The 26,032-nt window shown below is 41.6% G+C and overlaps 1 long non-coding RNA gene across 1 annotated transcript in view; it reads right to left on the bottom strand.

Annotated features, from left to right (window-relative positions):
* LOC136022501 (uncharacterized) overlaps window positions 1-17,016 on the bottom strand; it is a 51,708-nt gene extending 34,692 nt beyond the window's left edge. The window contains exon 1 of the long non-coding RNA XR_010616187.1: window positions 16,930-17,016. This is a non-coding gene — a long non-coding RNA (uncharacterized LOC136022501). The remainder of the gene's footprint in view (window positions 1-16,929) is intronic.
* Window positions 17,017-26,032: the final 9,016 nt, after the last annotated feature.

Here is a 26,032-nt window from a genome sequence, read left to right as displayed (position 1 = left end):
CCCCATGTTTCACCTGCCTCAGAGCTGGATCCAAGTAACTGCTGATGTATGCAAGTCTGGAGAAGTGCTCTGCTTGCAAGCATGGAGCCCATAGAGGCTGGATGGAAACAGGGGCCCTCAGAGATGATGCAAAGAAATAAGTGATTCTGTACAAACCTGTATGCATTCTCTTCTCTTTGTTCATAGTTATGACAGACTCAAACCCACAAAAGGGATTGCTGGAGTCTGCAGGATTTCATGCCTGACTGAGCAGGAGGAATCGAGATTATGCTCAGGCCCAAAGTGAGCCTTCTGCAGTTGAACCTGCCAGGCTGAGATAGGACCGAGTGTGGAACCAGGCACCAGCGCTGGGGCTCAGCAGGGACCCTGCGATCAATGGGTTTACCCTGGGCTGACTCACCTCTGGTCCCCATAAGATAGTTTCTGCATGCCCCAGAGCAGCAGCTTTTCTCTTTTGAAGGTGGAAAGAGAGTTAAAAAATAAAGATAATAATAATAAACAAACCCTATGCATCTTCCTCCTGGCTGCGGTTTCCCAGGCTGCATCTCAATGCCTCTCCAGCCTAGGGCCAGCTGCTGTCAGATCCCTCTTAGAGAGAACCAGCCACAGACACCACAGTCTTCCCAGCCCTTGCAGACTGCATGTTGATCGTGTTCCACTCCTTTGTTAACACAATTGCCTTCACCTTTACATAAATCAGATTTAGAGAACACATTGTGTCTCAGAAGCCTTGGGACACCTCGAGGCCTCTCAGTTCAATGGAGCTCATTATGGAAATCAGCTAAATGCTGAGCAGAGAGATAAGTGCTAACTGTTTACCAAACCCCTCCACCAGAGATATACAGCAAGAGCTAATGGGAGTTCATTTGCAGCCTTACTCAGTCATTCAACCCTCTCTCTATCTGCTCCTTGGACTAATCTACAGGGAGAGATACACAAGTTTGCATGAAAAATCTTTCTGTGCAGCTCCTGTTGGATGTGCAGGGTGGGGAGAGGGGGAAAGAAAGATCTGGGGTGATGCCACAAGCAAGCCAAAATCCAAAAAGCTCAGCTTCATGGTCAATGCCCAGCTTAACTACAGATCATAGCACCAAAGAGGAGGAAACTGGCAAAGCCAACCGTATCCTGGGCTGCATCAAAAGGAGTGTGACCAGCAGGCCGAAAGAGGTGATCCTGCCCCTCTACTCTGCTCTTGTGAGACCTCACCTGGAGCATTGTGTGCAGTTCTGGTGTCCTCAACATAAAAAGGACATGGAACTGCTGGAACAAGTCCAGAGGAGGCCATGAGGATGATCAGGGACTGGAGCACCTCCCGTATGAAGACAGGCTGAGGAAGTTGGGGCTGTTCAGCCTGGAGAAGAGAAGGCTGCGTGGAGACCTCAGAGCAGCCTTCCAGTATCTGAAGCAGGGCTATAGGGATGCTGGGGAGGGACTCTTCGTCAGGGACTGTAGTGACAGGACAAGGGGTAACGGGTTAAAACTTAAACAGGGGAAGTTTAGATTGGATATAAGGAGGAAATTCTTTCCTGTTAGGGTGGTGAGGCACTGGAATGGGTTGCCCAGGGGGGTTGTGAGTGCTCCATCCCTGGCAGTGTTCAAGGCCAGGTTGGATGAAGCCTTGGGTGAGATGGTTTAGTGTGAGGTGTCCCTGCCCATGGCAGGGGGGTTGGAACTGGATGATCTTGAGGTCCTTTCCAACCCTAACTGTTCTATTCTGTTCTATTCTAAATCCTCCCATTTCCACTCCTTACAGAAAGTGGGTATCTCTCCTGAAGATGACTGGCACAGCAAAGAGGGTGAAAATAAGGGCTTTTGGGAGGACTGGGGAGGAATGCTATGGCTTGTAGCTGTGGGGGGCACAAGGAGCTGTTACCCAAGTTAATGGAGTATCAGGCCTAAGAGGAAAAGTGGATATAAAATGCTCCCAGCTGTGGGAACAGAGAGGTCTTTTCTGGACACATTTTCCAGCTTGGGTCATCCAAAACCAGGTACTGGCAATCATGAGGAAGATGTGGATGAAGATACCCCTGCAAATACCTCCTATGTATGGAAGGAGATACTTCTGCTGCACTAGAAAGCCTGGCTGTGCCTATACAGCATACCTCAATCGCAGCCACATTTTTACTCAGGACTGTGAAACTTTACAAGCTGGGGAATGGTTTTGACTCATTCTTCAGCTCCACATTTTTAAAGTTTGAGAGTTGTCAAAACATTTTGTTCTGATATTTTCTCTGAAAAATGCCAATTTTCCAGTTCAAGACGACTTCCCAGCTTTAAATTAGTGATGAATCATTAATGTCATGATTCTAGAACAAAGAGGTAAGGTACCTTTTGACTGTTTGATTACGGAGGTGAAGGAGCCATTCAAATACCAGACAAAAACCACTTTTCCATTTTTCAAAGTGGAATATTTCCCCTGATTATAGGTTTGCAAAGGTTTCCAAGGTGTCAGCTTCTTGTCTTAATTCAGGGGAGGAAAACATTTCAAGCTCACCACAGTGTTTTTGGAGAGAGGAAAGCTACTTTCAGGTCTAATAGATTTCTTTCATGGCATCAGCTTCATTCAGAGCTTCTCATTAACTACTGTCAATGGCTATAATTTTTGGCTGTCCAACATGAAGAAGGCAGAGGGAGTGTGATATCCATCCCTGACATACCACCTTCTACTGTAGTAAAGATGCCTGCTTTCCCAAGAATAACCTCTCATTAGAATGGAAGCAGGCTTTCCAAACCAAGATCATTTTTCTTCCTGTTGTCCCAAATTCCAATACTCTGACCTTTTCAAATGATTTTCAAGAGAATAGTTCAGTACCAGGGTTGTTTAATTTTTTTTCCCCCTTTACATCTTGCAGGTTGAATTGCATTTCTTCCTCAGCTCAGAAAACCAAAGCAGAGCTTTTAGCTGCCACTGCTAACCCCAGCATTTTGAAATGGGATGTTAGTTAAAATTCAGGACAAGTTCTCCCTTCTCTGCCTTAGCAATTTCATGCAAGTAGAGAGAGATACAGAGTGGAAAGTGAGATGTAGTTTTGCAGTGTTGTATATGTTGTTTAGGTGGGTGAGCTGGACATCCATGTACCACTACTGGTAATTTCGTCTTTACATTCACTAATAATTTTCTGTTCTAAGAGCTGTAAGAGTGATTTATAGGCAACACACATAAGGACAGACACTATACTACCAAAATGCCACTACCTCTGAGATAGAACATGGCACTTATTGACCAAAATACAGCAATGCTTTGCAAGGGTGAACATGGGGATTACTGACAAGTCCCGAGTTTAATTTGAAATTGAAAGAGGATTTAAACAGGCAAAACCAAAGTTGCCTGCATCAAAACTTCACCAAGAGGCTGGACCACTATTGCTAGTCCATAAAGGTGTCTGTGGGGATTCTGGGTGTTCAGCCCATGCTTAGCTGGTCTTGGCAACAGGATCAAGAACTGATCCATCTGAGACTTGATCCATCATAAAACTCCACTTGGGGTAGAAGCATTTCACCATTCACCAACTGTTCCCTGCAAATGGTCCATAGTGTTTAAGACATAACATGATTAACAGTCCTGGCAGCCAGGCATTCCCACGATACATTCCAGGAACAACCTAATTCATTTTTACTAGAAGTTAATTGGTCTTCTATTACTTTTAATATATCTTAAGTCAGTAAAACTTCTGCTTTTTGTCATTGCTCGTATCCATTTTGCAGCTCAAAGTAAATTTAGGGAGAAACTATTTCTATAGTGGACCATAAGGTTACTTCCCCTAGCTGATTTGTTAGACCTTTTACTTCCAAGGAAAGTTGCTCAGATTTCCATGCCATGCACTCTGTGAGCAGAAAGGAGGCAGAATAAAGACATGCAATCAGATATTTTGACCTCCTCATTTCCACTGACCTGCTGAGCTCTGTAAAGCGGCCCTAGCAAGGTGAGCAACTAAATAAACTTTGCCTAAACAAACAGGCATTGCTGCCAGATGCTTTGAAACCTCCTGTCCCCTCCCACCTTAAGGTTTTTATCCAAGGCTCAAAGCTGCTCTTCCCAGCCAGAATTTGACATCAGCATTAGCTGTGTTATTAGCTAAGATCTCCAGCACAAATAAGGCTTGGGACTAAACTTGCAATCAGTTGTTGAATCAAAAAGAAGCTTCTAGAAGAATCAGCCAGTCAGAATTGTTTTGCACCAGACAGAAGGACTGACAATAGATTTCATCCAAGACTGATGTTTTAATTTCTACAAGGTTTCATGGTGACCTTTGGTGCATTTCATGATCCGGTCCTGCAGAAAGCACTACATTACATCTCAGTCATTGTACAAATAACATCTTGGGATTATAGCCTGCTGTTAATAAATGTGGTTAATCATCAATAGGAGAGTTTCAGCTATCATAAACTGACGATGTAATTTTATACCTCACCAATCCAGAGAAATCATCTCCATTCCTTTTAGCTTTGCTGGATAGATTTGGGCCCTTTCAAGGTTAATGCCACTAAATCATCAGCTAATTTTAAAGAATCATTTGAGTACCTGGAAACAACATGTCCTTTTCATATTCCTGTATTAGGTTTTTAAATACTTCCTTGGCTTTATCTAAGCTGCTGGGTTTAGACGGAAGATAGACATTGTTGTTGTTGCACGAAAGCAAACACACAATGACCTTGAAAGTGGTATCTTTTATGTGTAAGTCCATAGGATGCATTAACACCACTTGAGTCATCAGTCTCAGGCAGTTAGATCTTCCCTCATTAAACTCCATTTCACAAGCAATTCAGTTGAAAAAAAACCTGAAATTAGAAGTCAATGAATAGTCTTGTTTGTGGGGAGAAGGAATGTCCATGCAAATGCTCAGCTGTAATCATTTTGGCTGTGCTAGCTACCTACAGACAGCAGGCTAGCCATACAGCCTGGATGGGTGCCTTGACTTGCCTTCCTCTTAACTCACCCAGAGTCTGAGCATAGACACACTAAACACTAGCGTGGAATCAAAAGCTTGCTGAAAGTCTGGCTCTGTAGACTTCCAACATATGGAAGTCACACCAAAGAGGCGTTCTCCCCCACCTCAATGCATTTCTAATACATTTGACGTGCAAATCTAGAGTGGCAAAGCTTGCAGGAGGATGGGGGAGGCTTGGATTTGGTTACTTTACACAACCCTTTTTGATCAGCACTTAGGATAAATGAAGTTCCAAAGCCAAGTCTCACAAAACACTATGAATATCTTATTATCTGGGAGGGTTACTGCACGTTAAAGTAAATGACCTCAGTCAAAGATGTGGGCCCTGTTGGAGACACAGATATAAGTTGCAGCAGGACTAAAGAGTTAGTTTTGCCTAATTCTAGATATACCCATTATTAGTCTATCAGTGCCAGATAGCTACAAATATAAGGCCTAGTGCATATAACAAGAAATAATATATAAAAAAATCCTCTCTAAATTTTTCAGGAAGATACATGTATATTCATGCACCTATGGTGGCAATGGATTAAAATTTTGTAGTAAAAACATATTTTAAGTGGATAAAGTACATAATTTACTATCAACATTCTGGAGAGTTTTCCAATGTTTACAATGGCCCGTAACAAATATTATGAGCTTTAACCTGCACATTAGAAGCATCAGTCCTACAGCAAACCTGCTCATGCCTTCTCAGCAGGCACTGCAAGGAGCGATAAGAATGAAGAAGATTTTCTCTTCTAGCTCTTACTGACTTCCTGGCTTAGAAGCACGGGGATTACTCCTATAATACTTTGTTTGCAAAGTGTTGTGAATCTGATCTATTAAACTTATTTGCAAATTGTTTCACTAGTTCTATAAACAGGATACAGAATGGAGGAACAGGGAGGAGAAAATTGGCAAATAACACTATCAAAAGACTATAACATCGACTGAATAAATTACCTGACAAATGTTGTTTGAATCGTCGCAATGTAATTGTCACAGGCAGAGCCTGAAATCTCATCCAGGAGGGAAGAGCGTATGGAGTGTGATTGCTGCCTATAGGGTTCCAGGTAGCTGCAGGACGTGGATCAGCCTGCAGAGGTAAAACCCAACTGGGCATCTTTTCTGCAAGCAATTCAGGCTCCTTTTTAGGGCATTGTGGGAATAAAATACCTGCTTGCAGGCTGCTGTTATTAGTCACTGCTATTGCTCATAACGTGCTAGGTGTGGTGCTGATGACAAAACACAGTAGCCAGCATTTCCCTTGCTCTTCCCGCTTGAAGGATAGCAAGGAATGTAATTTGGTGGCTAAATGCAGTTCGTTTATCTCCTGCCTTTAGCCAACAAATTTATCACACACATTAATATCGAAAGAGGTTAGAGGTCAGGGAATGAAACATTTGTTTTCTTCTGCTCTCTCTATAAATAAACTCTCCCACTTTCATGGCAATATTTTCACAAAGCCGGCGAGAGAAGCAGACACATTAAAGAGATAGTTGTGTGCGAGGTGGGGGAGGCTGTGTGCATCTTAAAGTGCTCCCACAGCAGACCTCTGTGACTCTGACTGCATTACATCTCTCTCCATTCCCACCCCCCCTTCTCTTTTTCTGTTGTCTCATAGTTATTAGTCAGCCAGACATTTTTTATCTCTTGGAAAGATCCTTTAGCTCATATCCAATGTAATCATCTCAGGTGCTTCTACTTTAGTCCCCACAGGCCTGGAGAAATGACATTTCTCTTACTGATTAACAAAACAATACAAAATGCTAAGAAAAAAATAGGTTTAGCCTCAACCTTTCATTAACTCCTACTGCCCCGTTTGATTTAGAAGAGTTTGTTTCCCAGTTTCAAGCCAAACTACAATTTCTTTCCACTCTTTGGCCCACATAATGCAGTAGTTCGAGTAAATCAATGTTTTGTGACCCTAGCAGAGTCTGCAAGATAAAATAGTGCCAATGTCCCTATGCCCAGCCCTGCTGTCTGCTATTTCACTGTGAGCCCTGTCACACCACTGCAGCACTATGGGGGTAGGTTAGACCCAAATCTGAGCCAAAAATGAATAACCATCCTGATAGTTTAAGAAAAAGTGAAAAAGCACCAAAAGGATGGTGTGAGAATTGTATGAACTCTACCCTGCCTGCAGCAGCAAAGAAAAAGTGATGCTCAGAGCAATGTGATATAATGTCATGTTAGAAACCCTTCACCCAAACTTTCAGGATTTTCCAGCAATTTCACACCAAGACTGATTTCCCCAAGAGGCTGAACCACAAAAATTAATGAAGGGAGTTTGTGCTGCTTGTTCACAGAAGTACTTGTCAATTATTTCTTACAGCATATGACAGGGTTGGTCCCCTAAGAAGCCAGTCTCGCCTTTACCCTAGAGGTGAAAACCATACAAGGTCTAAGTATAGCTTATTTTCTGTGTGGTGGCAATGCTCTGGAGTCCCAGTAATGCACAAAGACATATTGTACTAAGAAAAGAAAACCTGCAGAGGTTCTTGTATAAGAAAGTGCAATCTGAAAGATGCTACCTCTGTTCTCTTGACCACCTTAGATGCTGCCCTGGTTTCCAAAGGAGCATGGCCAGCAGTTTCACAATTACTGAGTAGCTGGACTGCAGTGCTGTCTCATCCACAGCAGGGAGCAAGCTGCGAATAATCTCTCTAATTCTCAATCTCTCCTCCCCTTAAGAGAATGTCTTTCTCTAAATACTCTCTCATTTTGGAACTTCTGCTGAAAATTCTGTCAGCAGGGATCAAAAATGACTTTTTATTTTTTTACTAGATTTGGGAGGAAAAAAAAAAGGTAAATATTTAATTTTAGCTTTAACAGGGATAGGAAGGTAATGACAGTGACAGTAGTTTTCATTAGGTACCTTCATGATCAACATAGAGCTTCAAAAAGGAAGAACTGGATCTGGAAATCAGTGCAGCAAACAACAACTCAGCCTTTCTGCTGGGCTAGAAGTCAGAGTATTTTAAACTATTCACCTAAAGAAAACATCCAGAGTTTCATTCGGAAAAGATTAAACCATTAAGCAAGATTAAAATGTCTTGCATGTCTCTTCAGAATGTTATCAGCTCGCCAGTGTATGCTACACTATAATGAAATAGTACAACGTGGAAATAGAAAGTTCAGTGCTATTGAAACAGATCCTAAAAGTAGAAGTGAAAATTCCCTCAGACCTTTTGAGAAGGACTTGTTTTGACATACTATTGTCAAAATCATGGATCAAACTGATATATAGGAGTGTTGTTGAAAGGGAACTCGGTACTGAGTATGACAAAGAAGTTTTAGTACATGTTGTGACTGTGACTACAGAAGTTGGGTTCCAGTCCCCACCAAGCAGCTCTATAAACCTGAAGATCTTCCTTTCTGTCTTTTATGCTCTCTCAAAAGCTAAGGCTGGAGCAAGGACTTCCTTGTTCACCTGTCTAATCAATGCTTACTACCACTACGGTGGCAATTCATGGTCTTAATCAGAACAATAAAATCATATTATAAAGCATAATAATATATAGGTAATCAAGTGCAGTCCCTCAAAATATATGCAAATATGTGGTGGTCAAGAAGGAGTATTTTCTCTGGTTCATTCTTTAAATCACCATCTTATTGCTGCCAAGTCAATGCCTCCGCAAAAATATACACCTTCCTCTGAATAAATAGTGCTTTTTCCCCCCCACAGAATTCAGTTCTTATCTTTCCAAATCATGCCATTATCCAAGATGTCAGTTTAAGCCACTTATTGTGATGTATCTGCTTACTGGTGCTTGGACTGTAATCATTATTCATCTAACCAGGCCACTAAAACACAATCAGGTTGAAGAGGACCAGCCTGTTGCCACCATCCACATCCCGGACATGGCTGTCACCACACATTGTTCTCATGCAGAGAAACACTCTCCTCCACAACTCCTAGTGCAGGAGTTTGATTTTAAGTACTCTAAACTGTTCGTTTAACACCTGAACCATACATCAACTCAAAGTCTGATGTAGCTTCTGTTTGCAGCTAAGATTGCCCATGGCAGAGACTCCGTACAAACTCCAGAAAGCTGCTATGTCTTAATAGTGGATTTCTCTTTGGATTATCAGTGTGGAGAGGCACATACAAATAATGAATCAGAAATACAAATGACTCAGTAAACAGAAAATGGACTTATCAAGGACACAACCACCGTTGTAAGCAAGACCCTCCAGTGCAAGGAAGAAAGACTGGCACTAATGTGCCACATGCCTCATTTGTTTCTTCATTTACAGAGGGAGCCATAAGCTTTAAGGAATGACATTTATATTAAGGGAAAGAAAAAGCAAAACCGAAGTAAAGTCTCCAAAGGAACAGAGCAAATAATATTGCCAACCTTGAGCAGTCAAAAACAGAGAGTCCATCATCTAAGAATCCTGGGGTAAAACAAATCATGGGAATGGATTTTGTGCTTATTGGGGGAGTTTTTATATTAAGATAAGTCTTTTAATGAATTTTGAGACTACAGAGTACTCATTTTATATAAACACACAGTCTTTCACAGCTAAAAGGTTCAGTAAGTTCCCATTTCTTTTCCACTTTGCTCTTTCCTGAAGCTGGAACTCTAAGGAAAATCCCCAAAGCTGCAGAACTCATTGTAAAACTGAAAACCCCACACGTCCTAGCACATGTCACAAGTGTTCTCTCACACAAGACAGCGGCTGCCTCTGCAGACATCAGGCTTAAGAAATGCAAAGACAACGTAGAGGGAAAGCAATCATGATCCTGCCATCACGCCAGACCCTGCAGAGACATGGGCAGCAGTTCTTTGCGTGGATCTCCTCTTTACTCCTGCTGATCTGCCCGAGCCATGGTCTGGGAAGGACCATGTTGTGACAAGGAGGGAGGGAGCCTTTCCAAAATAAGCAGCATTGCTTGCAAAATGTCAGGCAAAAGCACTAATCCTGCATCTTTACGGTTGCAAAGCTCTGTGCAGGCTGTCTGGGACATGACTCTCGCCATCCACAGCCAGACCTGGAGCAGAGGGAGGGCTGCAGTGCCCATGGGTATTCCCAAAGCTGGATATCTGTGTTGCAGGGTGATGGGCCTGTAGCTGCCTCCTCTGAACTGCATGTCCTCACAGTCTCATTTCCGAAGGGTGTTATTTCACTGCTGCCTCCCAGATAATGTAACTGAATCATTCAATTGAGCATAAAATAGAAATTTGGCTTCTTATCTGCTGGGAAACCAGCTTTACTATTTTCTTTCTGCAAAATACATTTTTCACTATCTTATCTTCTAATAAACAATCCCAGCTCTGCAGGCTGCAAAAATGTTCTGAACACATTTAAGAAACGTTTCCCCCCTCCTCACCCCCCCTCTCTGCCTCCTCCTTTATCCCCCCCCTTCCCACCCTTTAAAATGTCTGTTTTAAAGGAATATTTTTAAAAGAGACCCAATTTGTATTCCATCTTCCTTTGGTGAAGGTATATATTTTTCATAAGCCTTTCCTCTGCTTCTGAGGCTGCTCTCGCTTGGTTTAATTTTCATTCCCATCTCCCTTTCTTCCCCCTGTACAGAACTGAAACACCAACTCCCCCCACACCCCTAACACTTTCTCTCTTGTTCTAAGAATAAGGCAATGCAGGCTTAAAACCTGCCCTCCCCTCCGCTGGACCTGCCACATAGCACTTGCCTAACAGAAACTAAACGTGTCAGTGAAAGGTCAGCTATGAATTTTTAAAGCTTTCTATCTCACTCAGGCTGACATCAAAAGCATTAGCTATAGCACTAAATCAGGGAGCAGGGGGGAATTAGAATATGCAACAAGTCCTGCCTTAGAATGCGAAGCAGCGAAGGATGCTCAGAGGCCCCATGGGAGAAGAAGACGTGCCAAAACTCAGCATCAAGGCACTGATTTCTTGCTCATCTGCCCTCCTTCTCGGGCAATCACACCAGCTAGATGCCTCTTGCAAGGCAGTAGCGAAAAACAGGGCATGGAGTGAAAATTGAAGCGATGTGTCATGCATTGGTGTCATCACTGCAAATCAAAAGCTGATCTGGGAGGTGATTTCATGATTGCTGCTTATATATGACTCTACAGTCTTCTCCTCCGCTTGCCCAGCTATCCTCTAAGGGATTCTCCCTCTGGGTTAAAGCCTTTCTGGCTCCAAAAAAGGCAGATTTTTTTCTTTCTATACCGAATTAAGAAGGGTAATGGAAGAAAAATTGGTCTAACTGCCACAAAAATGAGCAAATCATAGAGCTAAAGCTTCCATTTCCTGACAGCTTTATCTTACAGTGTGCCTGGTCTCTTGGAGACCCAGAATCACACTTACCCTCTGGACCTTAACCTGCAGCTACTTCCAAGGGTCCACCTTCACATTGTGTTCACATTTACTCATGCTGGGCAGCTAGCCATGTCTCTAGGCAGATTTGTTTTGAAGAGAAGATGTTTAGATCTGCTGTAGAAGGGATCCAAAGCAACAGCTACATACAAACCTGTCATTTTGCTACTTCCTGGTGAGCTGGTGTGAAGCCCTCATTGTTTGTGTCTCTTTTCCACAAACAACGAGCTGCATCCCAAGGTTAGAGTGAGCAGTATCACCTACAACAAGGTAACATGGGCACAGTGCAAGAGGTGATTTATTATTCATTGATCATTTAACAATTTGGCCGCTGAAAGCGGAACTTATCCCATCAGGATTCCTATGTGCAAAGCAGCCATCCATGTGGCATGGATGTGTTTGAGTGGAGCAAAGGATGCTCCCACTGAAAGGGGAAGTCAAGTTAAAACAAAAACCCTAACTCTGGCACGTGAAGCTTGCATTGGCTTCTCTGAAAATCATTAAATTGGAGTGCAGGGATGTTCAGGAACATCATCTGGAAATCCTGGCACCAAGACACATGCAGTAGCTGGTCTGAAAACCCTCCTTCCCTGTGCTGGGACATGCTGATGTGGCTTATGGTTTGCCATTAGACACTGCCAGCTTGGGCCAAACTCCCAGCCAGTGCTATTGAGCCTTCTAACAACTGCCACCAGCTGCAATGGGACAAGTTCTGAACCTCCAGCAATGCATCTGTGACAACTTTCCACCATTTCATCCCCTTTGTCAAGCCCTCCACCATTCTTGACTAGCTCTTTTCAGATTGTTTCTTGATTTTTTTAGATGAGGATGCAGGGATTACGAATAGAAGATTTCAGCTTTAAAAACATAAATTCTTTAAAATTTACAACATTGTGTGGAAATGCGTGTATTTTTAATAGAATACATATTTCTCATTGTATTGCAATGCGTGCCCATATTTGGTTTCCGCTTTTCATTTCATATCTGCCTTCATATCCCAGAGAATATTAATCATGGCAGGCTTATATCTAGCATTTCTAAAAATCACAGATACATTTCATGTTTCATTAAGAAGTTCTAAACTTACTAAGTTATACCCTTGTTTCTGAAACAGTTGTGGGGGCAACAATTCCATTTTGTTAAAAATGCCAACATAGACACTCCCCCCCCCCCCCATTCTGGATGGAAACAAATTCCAACATGTCACAGTTGAAGAGAAATTCTGTTTTCCAAACAGCTTCACTTTCCATCTGTCCATGGTGAATCGCTGTCCATCTATCCACACAATCTTTCAGCCTTATTTTTCATCCAGCTTTCTCTCTGTGTTTACATCTCTCCATCTGGCTACCCGTATGCTCCTTGATATCTCCATTTACCCTTTCATGGAGCTAATTTTCTACCAGCAGAACATCCACCAAAGTCTTGGAGACCAATCATGCCATTTTCTGAGTTCAGAAATGAAGTAGCAGAGATAAACACTTGATAAGAGGGTTTGCATCCTTGACTGAAGAATGGCAGGACTCATGAAGAAAAATAGATCCTGAATCAGGGATGCTTAAGGAATGGGGCAAAGTATTGAGGCAGGAAGAATTATATGGGCACCTACCCATTCCCACTAGAACTACCACAGTTTTCCTTCATACTGACAGATCTTATCTGTTCATCCCCTTGTTTCTTCTGGCTTTCACAGTACCTTGGCAGGGGTCCTAGCTTTTCCTAGCTGAAGCTGGCCAGAAAGACGTTAGAATACCCCATGTTGTTCCACATTTAAAAAATCCACATCAGATCATTGCAATGGTCCATAAAGCTTCCATAAGCCTGTGTAATGAGCTGTAGCAAAAGACATGGTGTCTTGTTCCTGGATGGCATAAGGCCAGGCCCTGAAAGGGCTGCCACTATGCTATATACCTCTTATGCACCTTCACAAACACGCCCCCATGCACCCACCCAGGTGACATGCCAGCTGCTGAGGTGCTCCGTCTTGTACTTCTTTTCTTGCCCTAAATGAAACCCAAATCTTCTGCTCATACATCTGGCTGCTAAGTGAACAACTTGACTTGAAGACAGTGATGGACTACATGATCCCATGAGTCATCTTTGAGTCATCCCAAGAAAGCCTAGAAATAGTTCCTACCACCTCTCGCCCAATTCAGCGTTATACATCCTCAGGAATACACATCCCCGATTCCCACCCATGTCACAGCTACTCTGCAGCACTTCCATTTTACTTTTGACTGGAAGATAACTTACAATTCATTGCACTGAGATGTTTTTCCTTGCACAACGCTCAATTGCCCTGTTCTGGTTTAAAGGTGAGTTTGCTGGTGTAAATAAAAGGACCAGGATAACCAAAAATCCTAGTGAATCTAGGAATTTGAATCTAGGTAAGATAATACTTAGCTGCATTAGGCTTCTGTCAATAATCCAATCAAAAAATAACACCCAATTAAACCTTCACAGAGAAGAAAACTGTTACAGGAAACAAAAACTGTAAATACAATTTTGGAATTCTGCTTAGTTTTTCCCCTTTTTTTCCACCTTAGCATTTTCAAGTTCTGGAGGCTGAAATAGGGGGGGGTAATTCTAGTTCTTGTTCACTTGCTAAAGATTTCTTTATTGACACAGCAACACTTTTTATTTACTTAATAGTGGAAAAGTCATGTCTGTATTTGTCAGCTAACCAAATTATGTGCAAGCAAAATATGATTTTAAATCTCAAAACAGGGAAAATTAGGGGAAAAAAATGTCAAGTGCTTAGGAAGCAAAAAAGATCTATAGCATATATTAATCTACAATCCCACACAAAAGGGCAAAGAATATACTAGAATACATGAATTGGAGAACAACCTGAATGACAAATGAGTTGTTCTTTTAACTATATTGAGTAGTGACGAGATTTGAGCTGGAGCACTGTGTTCAGACTTAGCACAGCATTTAGGGGAAAGGTGGGCAAAGTAGAGAGAATCCAGGGCAATGAAAATGATCAAAACTCATAGGGGAAAGACAGAAGGACTTGGGGTTGCTTAGCAGAGAAGATGGAGGTAGAAACAGGTTACCTAATTCCAAAGAATAAAAGGTTTAAGAAGGAAGATACAGAGCAAGAAATATCAGGCTTCGACTGCAGCATAAATATTTATGGTAGGTTTTAGGAAAACATTTCTCTCATTCCAGGAAATGGAGCAGTGTAACAAGTTTCTTGAGGTTGGTATTGATCCCTGCCACAGGAAGGCTTTGAGAACAAGGGTAAACCAGATCTAGAACGGGAACAGTCTAGCTGATCCTTTACTAGATTGGGGAGCAGAACAGGTAACTTCTGGAGGTCTAGTCTGTTCATGTTTTCTGGGGATCTGAGACCTACAGACGCTCTAACATAGTCCTTGTGAGCCTGAGATGCCAATTGCTTTACATTCACATCCCCGGCTCTGCCCAAGCTTCCTTTCAGCTGTGATTGAAGCAGGGTTTACAGATACTCTGCTGCAAGGCTTGTAAAGCTCTGGTAAACACAAGGCATGTTGGGTATCCCATTTGGCTCTGACAGGTTTTAAAAATCTAGTTATTATTGAAAGTTACTGTGCCAGCAGTTGTATTATTAATACTATTATTTATTATTTATGAAGTGCCGGGTATGGGCTAGATGCTTATATGATTATACACTGAGTTACGCCAGAGCTGCACACTCTACAGAATTACGATGTAATGTTATTACCTGCAGCCTTTGCATGCGAATGATATTTTTCATTTGCTGTAGTTGGCTCCTTCGTCGTGCGATGTTCTAACAGGGTCTGGGAATTTTAAGTCATTAATGTACTAGACCTGACACCTAAAAGGAGGGTGAGGGAAATGGTACCCCCATTTTACAGGTAGAGGCTAATGTTGGGGCTCCAAGGAAACTAAACATCCTGGTGTCACACAACTAAGCATTAAAAGAAAGGTCTCAACTCATTGTAAGCTGCTGGTTATTTTGACTGACTTGAATGAGATAGTTATTGGAAATGGAGAGACTTAATTCCTTGCGGGCTCAGAAGACTTGGTTTAGGTGAGAGCCTGTAGCAATGACTTCCATGCACTCATTAGATACAACATCCAAATGTATTCCCTTTTACATCAATACTCTTTCTACCACCATTCAAGACAAAGACAGACTGCTCTTCTACAGAGACAGAATAGTTGTTCTCAGATCTTCTGTATTCCGTTCAATACTTGCCACTGCACTGCTATGCACTTGCTCACACAGTTTTTCTAATGGGCTAAGTTTTCAAATCTTTTGATCTCTCTTAACACAATATTGATTCATGCTTCACATAATGTTAATTCATAGTACAATTCCTGAAATTTTGGAGGAACACCATGAACTTCCCTGCAAAGACAGCCAGGTGGAATAAACAAGATTTTAAACCTATCAGCAGTCAAAGAGAATCATTTTCATCCATTTAATTATATTAGTGTTTTTTAATCATCATCTGATCAGTTCTCATATCTAGACTACAGGAATAGGACATTACTACGTCCATACCTCCAACTGCCGTTTTAATCAGAAGAGAGCCTGCTCTGTGGTTTAATGAAGTAAATGAGACCTCCAGTAATATTGTCTGTGTAATTGACATAGTTCTCTGGGAAACATTACACTTTATAATGAAAATACTGTATATAATTAGGATCTAATAGGAAGAAAATAGTAATTAGGCAGAATTAACTGAACAGAAGCAATCAAGCAAATAAAGGTTATTCTCCGGAGAGGACCCTTTGGGGTTCAAATGTGTACATCCTATGATTGTAAAGAAGTCACAGTAATTAACAAGAGCCTTTTCACTGCATGAGAATAGCCTAACACTGGCTACTGGAATGACCCCGGCAAATCACAATGTGTTCTTTCAGTCTTGTGTTTTCACAGGCATTGTGGGAAGGAGGTTGTATCCAACATTGTATGTGCCTGCACAATGGCATTAAGGCCTTTAATTCTGTTCCTGCCCCCACCTTTGTGGGCCCTTGTTGCTTTTCATTTTCTGCCCTTGCTTAAAGTTTCCTGAGCAGCTTGCTGTACAGGAATTTCATAGTAACGCTAACCCACATACAATTTCACAGTAATAGGCAGATTACACAACATTCTAGGAACGATCCTTTTCCTGGCATTACCAGGGTAAGTCTAGCCAGCTAGTTAACAGGAAACATCCAAGCCAATCCTACAAAACTCTTTGAGCCCAGTTCTAGAGCATGGCTGTAGAGAAAGCATGGTTGTTTCTGCAACATTAGAAGCATCTCAGCTTCTCACCCATATAATCAGGGCAATGGAAGCAGCACAGGACCATGCCTATTCCAGCTCAACCCATGTAATGTTATCCTGAGAGCAGCCCTTGCTAAGCACAGCATGAACATTTCAATCCTATACCAAAACCGACAAGGTAGGCAGAAAGCACACAGGCTATGGCCCTAAGACCATTTTTTCTCTAACCATATAGACAAAAAGCAAAGAGGATTCAGTTTTGCCCAGCAATAACAAACTCAGTAATGTAAAATGCCTTGAACTCTGAAACAGATCCATCAAAGATAACAGCCACCAGTCCAGTAGAGCACAACTAGGCATGAGTACAACAGGATATTCTTAATAACAGAGCTCTTAGCACAACGATTATGAGATCATTATGGACATTGACCAGCACTTTGTGAAATCTCTCTGAAAACCACCTACCTGCTCTGGGATCAGGAAGCTTGGTGAGACACCTCCTTAAGGATTCCTTCAGGGCCATCCTCAGGGGTTGATAGCAGTGATCAAAGAGAAAATGGCGGCTTCCTGTCTTCCTCCCACCCCCTTCTTTCTACTGGAGTCAATCAGGGGCAAAGGAGAAACACCTGCTTTTTAGGTGAGCACAGGAGGCTGAAGGCAAAATCACTGATGACCAGAGATCTGTCAGGAGAGAGAGCTTGGAGAAGTTCATAGCGAGAAAGAGAATGAATCTGATACTTAATCAAAAAATCGTAACGAGACAAAATAGATGAGCCCAGGACCTACTTTAAAGCAGTTCCTATTGCTTAAAAATACTCCTTCCATTCCTATCTGGTTTTCTACTTTATTAATCTATGCATTGATCTTTGGAGTAAAGATTTACTATGTCTATCAACATAATGCTTAACATAAATTAACAACAAGAATGGCTTAATGGATTTTTTTTTTTTGTTTTATTCACATAGATCAAAAGTGAAGTTTTCTCATACAGCTCCCAGTTTTCATGAGAGTTTCTTAAATTACACAAACTTTTCCCAATGAATTTGCTCCTGAAGGAGCCATTAACACATGTGGAACCAACCACAGGCTTCTTGCCTTAAGACTTCCTATTAGACTTGGAATCATTTCTCACCTTTATCCCTTCACAAAACATCAGGTGTTATTCCTTAAGAGGGTAAGTAAAGCATGTTGCTTGAATGTGATCGCATTTCATGTCTGATCTTTCAAGTTCTCTCTTAATTCCCCATTCATGCAGATGTAGATGCCCTGATTTCAGGGAGAGCATTAGCACTCAATGTTTTTTCCCAGTGAAGATACATATACCTTTTTTGATCAAGTCAGCTCCACACTCTACTCCCAGAACTTAACTAATGCCCACCATTTCATCTGGTTCTCAGAGAATGGTGTTAAACTGCCTAAGCAATATTTAATCCGTTTGGGTTTTGATGCACTAAGTGATGGGGGCTAAAATGCATCTTATATAATAAAAGCAGGGAGAAAACTATGAGAGAAACATCGAGACTGTACTGGATTAGGACTGATATTTCTTTCTGTCATTGTTCTTCTGGCTGAAGAGTTTATGAAGCTTCACTTTCCCTGACCTGGTGTCTAGTTCTTTAATGTTAGATAAGTTCCAAACTCACTCAAAAGCTTTCCTCCAAGGGCACTTACAGATTTCACTCTCCCCAATTGCCTAATGTGAGGAGATTTAGAAGAACTTAATGTCTTTACAATTGCAGCAATTCTCTTGGATTAGGTGGGAGTGGAAAATGGACTCCATTTATTCCAGGGAGGACAAACACATGGACAAGAATGATTGCCCCAGAAATTTAGTCAAGCCAAACAAGGAGTTTCTTGTTTAATCTTCCTTCTTTTAAAGGTATTTGATAACAGGGGGGAAAAAAACCAAAACAGTGGAATGAGGGAATTTACATCGTGAGAAATATGTTTATGAAATAATTCCACTTAAACTCAGATTAAATTTTACTTTCTATTTGTAGGACACTTAATCCTTGAAAGAGACATTTTTCTTGTCTTCTGTTCAGCATGTTGGTAAACCTGTAGAAGAAAAAGCCATTTTAGACCTCTGAGGTGTTACATGTTGAGCATGTCTCATAGAATCATTTCTCTTTGCTTCAGACCATTTCTGTCCACTTATTTTCCTTTTCTTTTCTAACAGAACTATTCACTCAATCCAGTGCACCTTTAATGCTGTTTTAGCCCAGACATGAAAGCCCATTTTCCCACAAAATTACCACTTTAGATCAACCCCTAAAAACTAATACTACCCCCCAACCTGCTCTGACATCTTTGAGACCAATATGTAAAAAAATACCCTATGGCAGCTAAGAATTAATATTATTGTTGGTCTCTGTTATCATGGGAAAAGTATGATCCAGGCAAGTATCTAATAGCCGCTTGTGCACACTAAAGTAAGATGAAAAACCTCAGCAAGTTCAAAGTTTGTAGTCCAATTATGTTCTGTCTTGCGGGTGCTCTATAGGAGGTGAAAGTAATGTCCCTCAAACCATTCCATATCATTGCAATATCTAACAAATCTTTTGGCACTCCAGCAAGGAGTTCAAAGAAAGAGCATCATCAGCTCGAATAATTACTGCCCATATTAAGTGTTTTAATATTGCAGATGGATGTAAAAGGCAAAGGACAATGGCTTAAACACAAAGAGCCTAGCAAAGTACAACCTGGGGAAGGCCACAGATACCCAACACGTTGTCCTTTTCCCTGTTCTGTTCTCTGCAATATTAAACCACTTAATCTGTAATTGCCCAAGCTTAGGATGCCTTTGCTTTGAACTCTCTGTAAGAGTGCCATAGGATTTGTCAGATGTTTCTAAAACAAAGTCTACCAGGAGGCTGAAAGGTCTCTTAGTAGCTATGACAATGGTTTAATGGAATACAATTTCCACTAAAGGGAACTAATTTAATATTTTCACATATCGTGTAAGCAAGACACCAGCTGAAAGGAATGAAAATTATAGCAAGAGGCAATCAAGATGAGCAGTACTGTAAAATCACCAATGCGCACTAAACTTACTGCAGGAGCTCAGCTTTGATTTCCTCTTGGTGAGGACAGCTCAGCTTGAAAAGCCACAACAGTATCAGAGCCTAGCACAGTTGGGTTTCAAACTGGCCATGCCACTGATCTTCCCGATGACACTGAGGAAATCACTTCTTCCCCTCTGTGCTTTCTTCGTATGGTTTGTCTTGTCTTATAGCTCAAAGCTAAAAACTCTTTTGTACCATGGACAGTCACTCACATTGCAGAGTGGCTGTGATAAAGACATCCTTGAGATGGTGCTTGAATACACAGAATAAACATGCAAGGATGGGAAATACAGGCTGTTTGAGGTTCCCCAAGTAGGACCAAGTCTCTCAATTCTTCTTTAGCATACAGTGAGCAGATTCCTGAGGTATGGTCCTCCTGTGGATGTTCCACATTTTCCTTTTGTTCATGTCCAGAGCTCTTTGACCATGTTGTGCTTCTGCCAGGCAGGAACGAGCCTTCTCCCCAGCAGCGAATGCATTGAAGACAGTACGGTGAAGCCCCTTACATGTGCATAAGAGCAAATTCTGGATCATCTGGAACAAGGTCCATGAAGAGGGTGTGTTATTTGTCCAGCAAGCGGATGGATGATGTAGATACTTATTATCACCTATTCCCATGTGCTTATGAGCACATGCTTGAAGGGTCCTCAATTAAACTTGTATAAAAAAGCAGCTATGATGAAAGCGGGTTTTCCAGTCAGAAAATCTGTCACAAGAGATTTACTGGGCATGTGCCTTGTGGTTTGAGTGTCCTGGGCTCAGACAATAACAGTCCTGCCACCAAGAGAAAAACTTGTTATTCCCCTGCTATTTTGCCCTATTTATTCCTTGGTTGTGGTGACATATGTTGCTTCCTCTTGTGTGAAATGTTTTCTACTCTCAGATCGTTTCTCTGAAAAGGAAATCTTCCCTGTGGCATCTCTCAGGAGCATTTGCAAAAGTTCACGTGATTTCAGAAGTCTGGAGTGCAGAAGTGTTTAGTATGATTTGGCTGCCCAACTAAATAATTGCTTTTCGGCATTCTGCAGATGTCCCACTCCTGTTCTTTGAAGGAAATGTGCTGAATTATTGAAACAAAATAGAGTCAGGATTATGAAAGGAAGTGCCACCTTGTGATTAAAGCATTAACTTTGATTTCAGGAGATACACATTCACTTTCTGAGTCCACCACAGATTTTCTGAGGAGCCTTAGGCTTATCACAAAAGCTGAGATCCATTTTTATCTAACCAAAGCTACACAAAAGTTTTAAAGTAGGTTGCATAGGCTGCTGCTACAGTGAGTGGAGTGCGGGAGGGATTTCCAAAGAAAGCTTCGCCCCAGCCCATGATGTATGACTACGTTCAGTGATTCACACTCTGAAGGTGTTTCTCTGCTTAATGCTAACAGGGATCCAAATGACAAAGTTGGCCTAGATACCTTTTAGATGGCTAAAATTAGGTGAGATGGCTTTGTGTCACTCTGTGCCTCAGTTTCCCACATGTACAGAGCTGGTGGCAACGCTTCCTACTTCTGGCGGTTGGAATGTACTGGATTCTGGACACTTAAAGCAATGGCAAAATATGGCCTGATTTCAGCTAAGTCTTAGTAATACGGTTCTATTAATAATACCAATACATGTTTGGGATTCCATCAACTACAGCCTCTGAACTCCACAAACACAGCATAAAATCAAGGTCTGGTTAGAGAAATAGGGTTTGCTGATTAAAAATGTCAAGAGAAATGGGTGGGAAATGATCTGGCTCCATTCATTAAACATCTGAAGTAGCTCAGGGAAGTTGGATGAAATTAGAAGAAATTATTAAAATGTAAGCACAGATATAGCTTTTAGTACTGAATATATGTGCAATAACTCATAACTAGAGCAGGGTGAGAAATGTTCTGCTGGAATAGTTTTCTTCCTGACAAAAAATGACATTTTATTGAAATCAACTTATGCTGAGGAACGTGTCAATTGAAGTGATTTTTTTTTTTTGTCCTAAGAAATAGAACCCAAATGAAATGTTCCCTATAAGATTCAACTCTATCAGAACAGAATGTTTCAGATTTTTTGGAGGTTTTCAACCATTAAAAATATTCCATTAAAATACTCCATTAAAAATATTTTATGCAGATCAGTAATGCTTAAAATATCAACACTGGAAGAAAGTACTTAGGATTGATAAAAAAATAACCACAGTGAATAACCACAAATTATGGTTTTTAGAAGACTTCTTTTGGAAGAATTTCCTTTATTCCTCTTAAAAAAACCCAAAACCATCCCAATCTGAGAGGGTAGGACTCAGATAGTGTTTAAATTGCTTCTCCTCCGCTGCATGAAGCATTTAACTCAAAGCAGATTTATCTTCATTTTTGTATGTCACCCACTGTTTTAATAGATGGGTAAGAGAAACAAAACAAAACCTTGTACCATCAGCATTTCTGTTGATGTGTTATTAACAAAACAGCGACTGAAGATCACAGCTGCTGTTGACGTACCAGGCTACAGGAGCCACCTTCAGAGGCAGAAAGATGATTCTTGCAGTTCCTTTAGGGAAGAGTCTCTCAGCTTCCTTCTCAGAAGTAAATAACTGTTCAGTCCTCTCCTTTGTGGTGTCCTATTTAATGTACCTGACTTCTGCAGAATTCTTTTTGTGAACATCTGTGTAGCACATTGGATTCCCAGTGACCCCTGCCCTTCCCTACTTGGCAATTCCCTGGGGATCAGTCTGGTTTTCCTCTGTAGGTACAGTATCCCCCAAGGTTTCTAACTCACGTTCTCCTTGGTGAAAGCGCTGCAGCACTCAAGCAAGAGAGAGCTCAGATGGCTCCTGAACTCCATGTTTGACAGACTCCAAAGACTCATTTCATCGGCTGTTAATCTCCCACAATCCTCTAAGCTTTATCTGTTAAGACTGAAGCAAGCAGTGCAGCTTTGCCATACCTTAGACTTGTTATTAGTTTTCATCATTTTTCTCCAAAGAACAGAAGACTAAATCAATCTCCCATCCCTAATATGTTGATAATCGTTTTGCAATATTTAAAGCTTCACTTCTGAAAGCTTCACTGAAATAACCATCCCATCTCTCCCCTGGTACTTTCTTGGCTCTTATTTTGGTCTTCACTTTTCCCTTGCCAGACTTTCCCAGGTTGTTCAATTGTCTTGTGGCTAAAAAGTCTCCTTTCAACTCCTGCTTTCCATCATGGGATTTGCTTCAAGATTTCCTTTTTATTATTACATTTTTCTGTCTGGATTTTCAAATTTCCCTTACCATCCCACAGCTGACTTCTGAGGTTCCGTGCTCTTCGGACACCTGCTGACTGCAGTAGGTGCCTACTGCTAGAATGACTACAAGGCAAACCTCACTTGGACATTCCTGCATCAAATCCTGTAAAATTAGAAATGTCTTATGCACTGCAGATATCCCAAGTTATTCCAGGAACCAGACTTGCAGCAGATCCAGATCCATAACAGATATAAAATTAAATCAGATGTGACTTTGACAACACTGGAACCACCCTGCTAAGTTAACCTACGGTTAACTTATGCTTAACATTTGCTTGCTGTTATATCTATCTAGATTAAAACTCAACCTGCTACATCCATCCAAAGGTGTTAAACCACATCTACTTTGGTGTTACAAGAAGCTCTCACAGAATTAAGCTAGTTTGACTGGCCTACAGGACTGAAAATAGCTTCTAGACAAGGTCTAATGTGGTTGCAGCAAGTATTTAATGCAACTGGACAGCATTTACCTCTGATATTTATTTTTCCCTGATGTGAATAACTGTACAAGATAGGGAGCTAAGTCCCATGGCACTGTATCCCTGGTACAATGATATATTGAACTCTCACATGAAGCAGTAAGAAAGGATGTTAGTCAGCAGGCATGCAGGCCCCAGATCTCTGTGTAGCATCCGCCTGCTTATGGAGATCAAGACAAGCAGAAAACAGCAAGGTATTTAACAGAGGAGTCTCTGCATCCCAGTGCATACTAATTAGACACTAGACATAGATACATCAGGGGAAGCAGAGGGAGGAAGGCGGGGGGGGGGAAATCTGTTGGAAAGACAATGTTGCATTTCAATCTTTCACCTTCACTGGGTAATGGGATGTGATAGAACATTAAAACAAACAAACAGCTTTTGGTGTTTACAAGAAATGTTTAAATGGGAGATCAAGAGCCAGAGGTGCTCCACACAACATCTGGAGCACTGGAAAACAATGCGATTACGCAGATGAGTCACATTCATTAGGCTATAAAATCTCCAGTAATGAATGTACGAAAGGGACTTTCGTGTAGATTGTCATCCATAGCCAAAAAACACCCCCCAAGCCCCTTGATAATAAACTTGGCAGCTCCTTCCCTGCCCACCCTTTTTTTTTTTCTCCCCTTTGGAATGAGATTCCCAGTGTAATTACATAGCTTCACGCTTGCAGCTCAAAGCCATGTCTGAGGCACAGGCACAGATCCGTATATGGGCTTTAGCTGGGAAGAAGGGAAGCAAGGACATGCCTGTGGGTGTAGCACTGCTCAACAGGCACTGGAACAAGACATTCAGCATCTTCTTCCCCATGCACCCAGCATCAGCAGTGGCATGCTATACTTCTTATCCATATGCCCCCCTCCAGATGATCTCAGTGAGAGTGTGGACATCTCTTAGTCAGGAAAAGACACAGCTTCAGTAGTCAACAAAGAGTCAGATGTTTCACTCTTGGCCACAGGATTATGAACATAGCACTAGAGGAGAAAAGATTCCCTTAACTTATTCTAGCAATCTTAGTGAGATTTCTTTGAACGGGTCCCCTAAATGTTGGGCTGCTTCCCCAGAGTTCGCCCCCCCCACACATCTCTCTAACCAGCAAGTCAATAATGGCAGAATTTTCCCCAAAGCAAGGTTAGCAATAGCTTTGACAGATGTTTCAGGATCTTTTATCACATTAGAATTATTGGATGTTGTCAGCTCAACTGATCAACATCACAGCCTCCCCCCCCCCCCCCCCCACACACACACCTTTTTTTAGCTCATTCTTCAACACAGATGTTTTAAAACAACCCTGTTGTGGGTTTTGTCTGTTGCTGCCTGTGTAACACATCATCACTTCATGAAAGTCCTCATTACTTGGAGGACTTGTTTTTCTAAAGGCCCATTTGTGGAGTTAGCACCTTTTCATTTCCAGGAGATCTATTTCCCCCTGGACCAGGTATGCCTGGGGAGACCTCATTCAAGGACAATTGGGCTTCAGATTGGGAAATCAGACTGCTAAATCCCTTAGTTATCTTTGAAAATCCCATCCTTGAAGCTTAAGTCAGATGAGAACTTCATCTGCTTTCTGTAATTTGCTGGTTTTCAACTCCATTTCTGAAAGGATTTTTTTTTTTCCTCAAGGGCAGAGGACTGTGACCTTCATAGAGAAATGAAATCAGTTCAACAGAATAAACGATAATCACATTTCCATAGGAAAATGTATTTTCTACTTTCTCTTTCTGACGTAGGGTTAGATAAATAAATCACTGTAACTTCTTTATTTCCTTTGCCTTTTGAGGGAAAACACAGTCACCTGAGCTGTTTACATTTCACTCCCATCACATATTCTATTTGCTCATTCTTGGTCCTGTGTCTGGAGCAGCACTTGGGAAATGATGAACTCCAGGATCCTTCCCCAGCTTTGTCCCTCACTGACCACATCTCACATCACTGCTTTGCCTCTCACCACTTCAGCCTTCCTAACTATAAAACACCAAGATGCCATTAGCATACATTAATTCATATTTATAAAGTGCTCTGACATCTTCACATAAGAACAAAGTCTTCTGATCAGAAAGAGAATGCAAATGTCACATATGTTACCAGTACATAAAGGCTTAAGAGGTCTGTTCAGCGCTGGGTCTGTGATTCCCGGCAGCACAGTGTGACGTGTCAGGGCTCAGAGCAGAGATCTCTAGCCAAGCTCTGCAGACTGGGTGTAGGTGCCTGCGAAACTCCTATCCTGCATCAGCACTTGAAGACTGTAAGAAATAAAAGCGTCTCATTTTTAAATGAGGGCTGATCAAGGCACACAGCAATTTAAGGGAGAGTGAGCTGGAAAGAGGCTGGTCCTGTGCTGTGAATGTTTCTGAGATTATAGGGATGAAAAGTGGCATCTTTCACCGTGAATGAGGATGGAAATTTACGCCTGGCTGTGAATAGGGAAGCAGAATGGGTCAAATTATTTCGGAACCAGGTATTTGTTTTGCTCTTCCCACAGCTCTTCACTACAGCTTCAAACTGGAAGAAATGAGAATATCTTTTTGCTCACAAAGTACCTAACTGGGACACTTTAGGCAATTTCAAAATGCTAGGGACGGATGTATTTTTAGTATCAGTGAATTGAAAACCTTGTCAAAATGGCCATCTTCCTGGGGAATAAAAACACAGCAGTGTAAACAAATCGGAATGCTCTCAAGTTAGTTCTACCTGCATGTATTCATACAGCCCTTATACAGCACTCTTTCCCCAAACCCCTACCTGCCATTCCCCACGG

This window comes from Lathamus discolor, chromosome 15 (genome assembly GCF_037157495.1).
Source record: "Lathamus discolor isolate bLatDis1 chromosome 15, bLatDis1.hap1, whole genome shotgun sequence".
NCBI lineage: Eukaryota > Metazoa > Chordata > Aves > Psittaciformes > Psittacidae > Lathamus > Lathamus discolor.
Note: the sequence above shows the minus strand (reverse complement) of the source record. Positions and strands in the feature narration are given on the sequence as shown.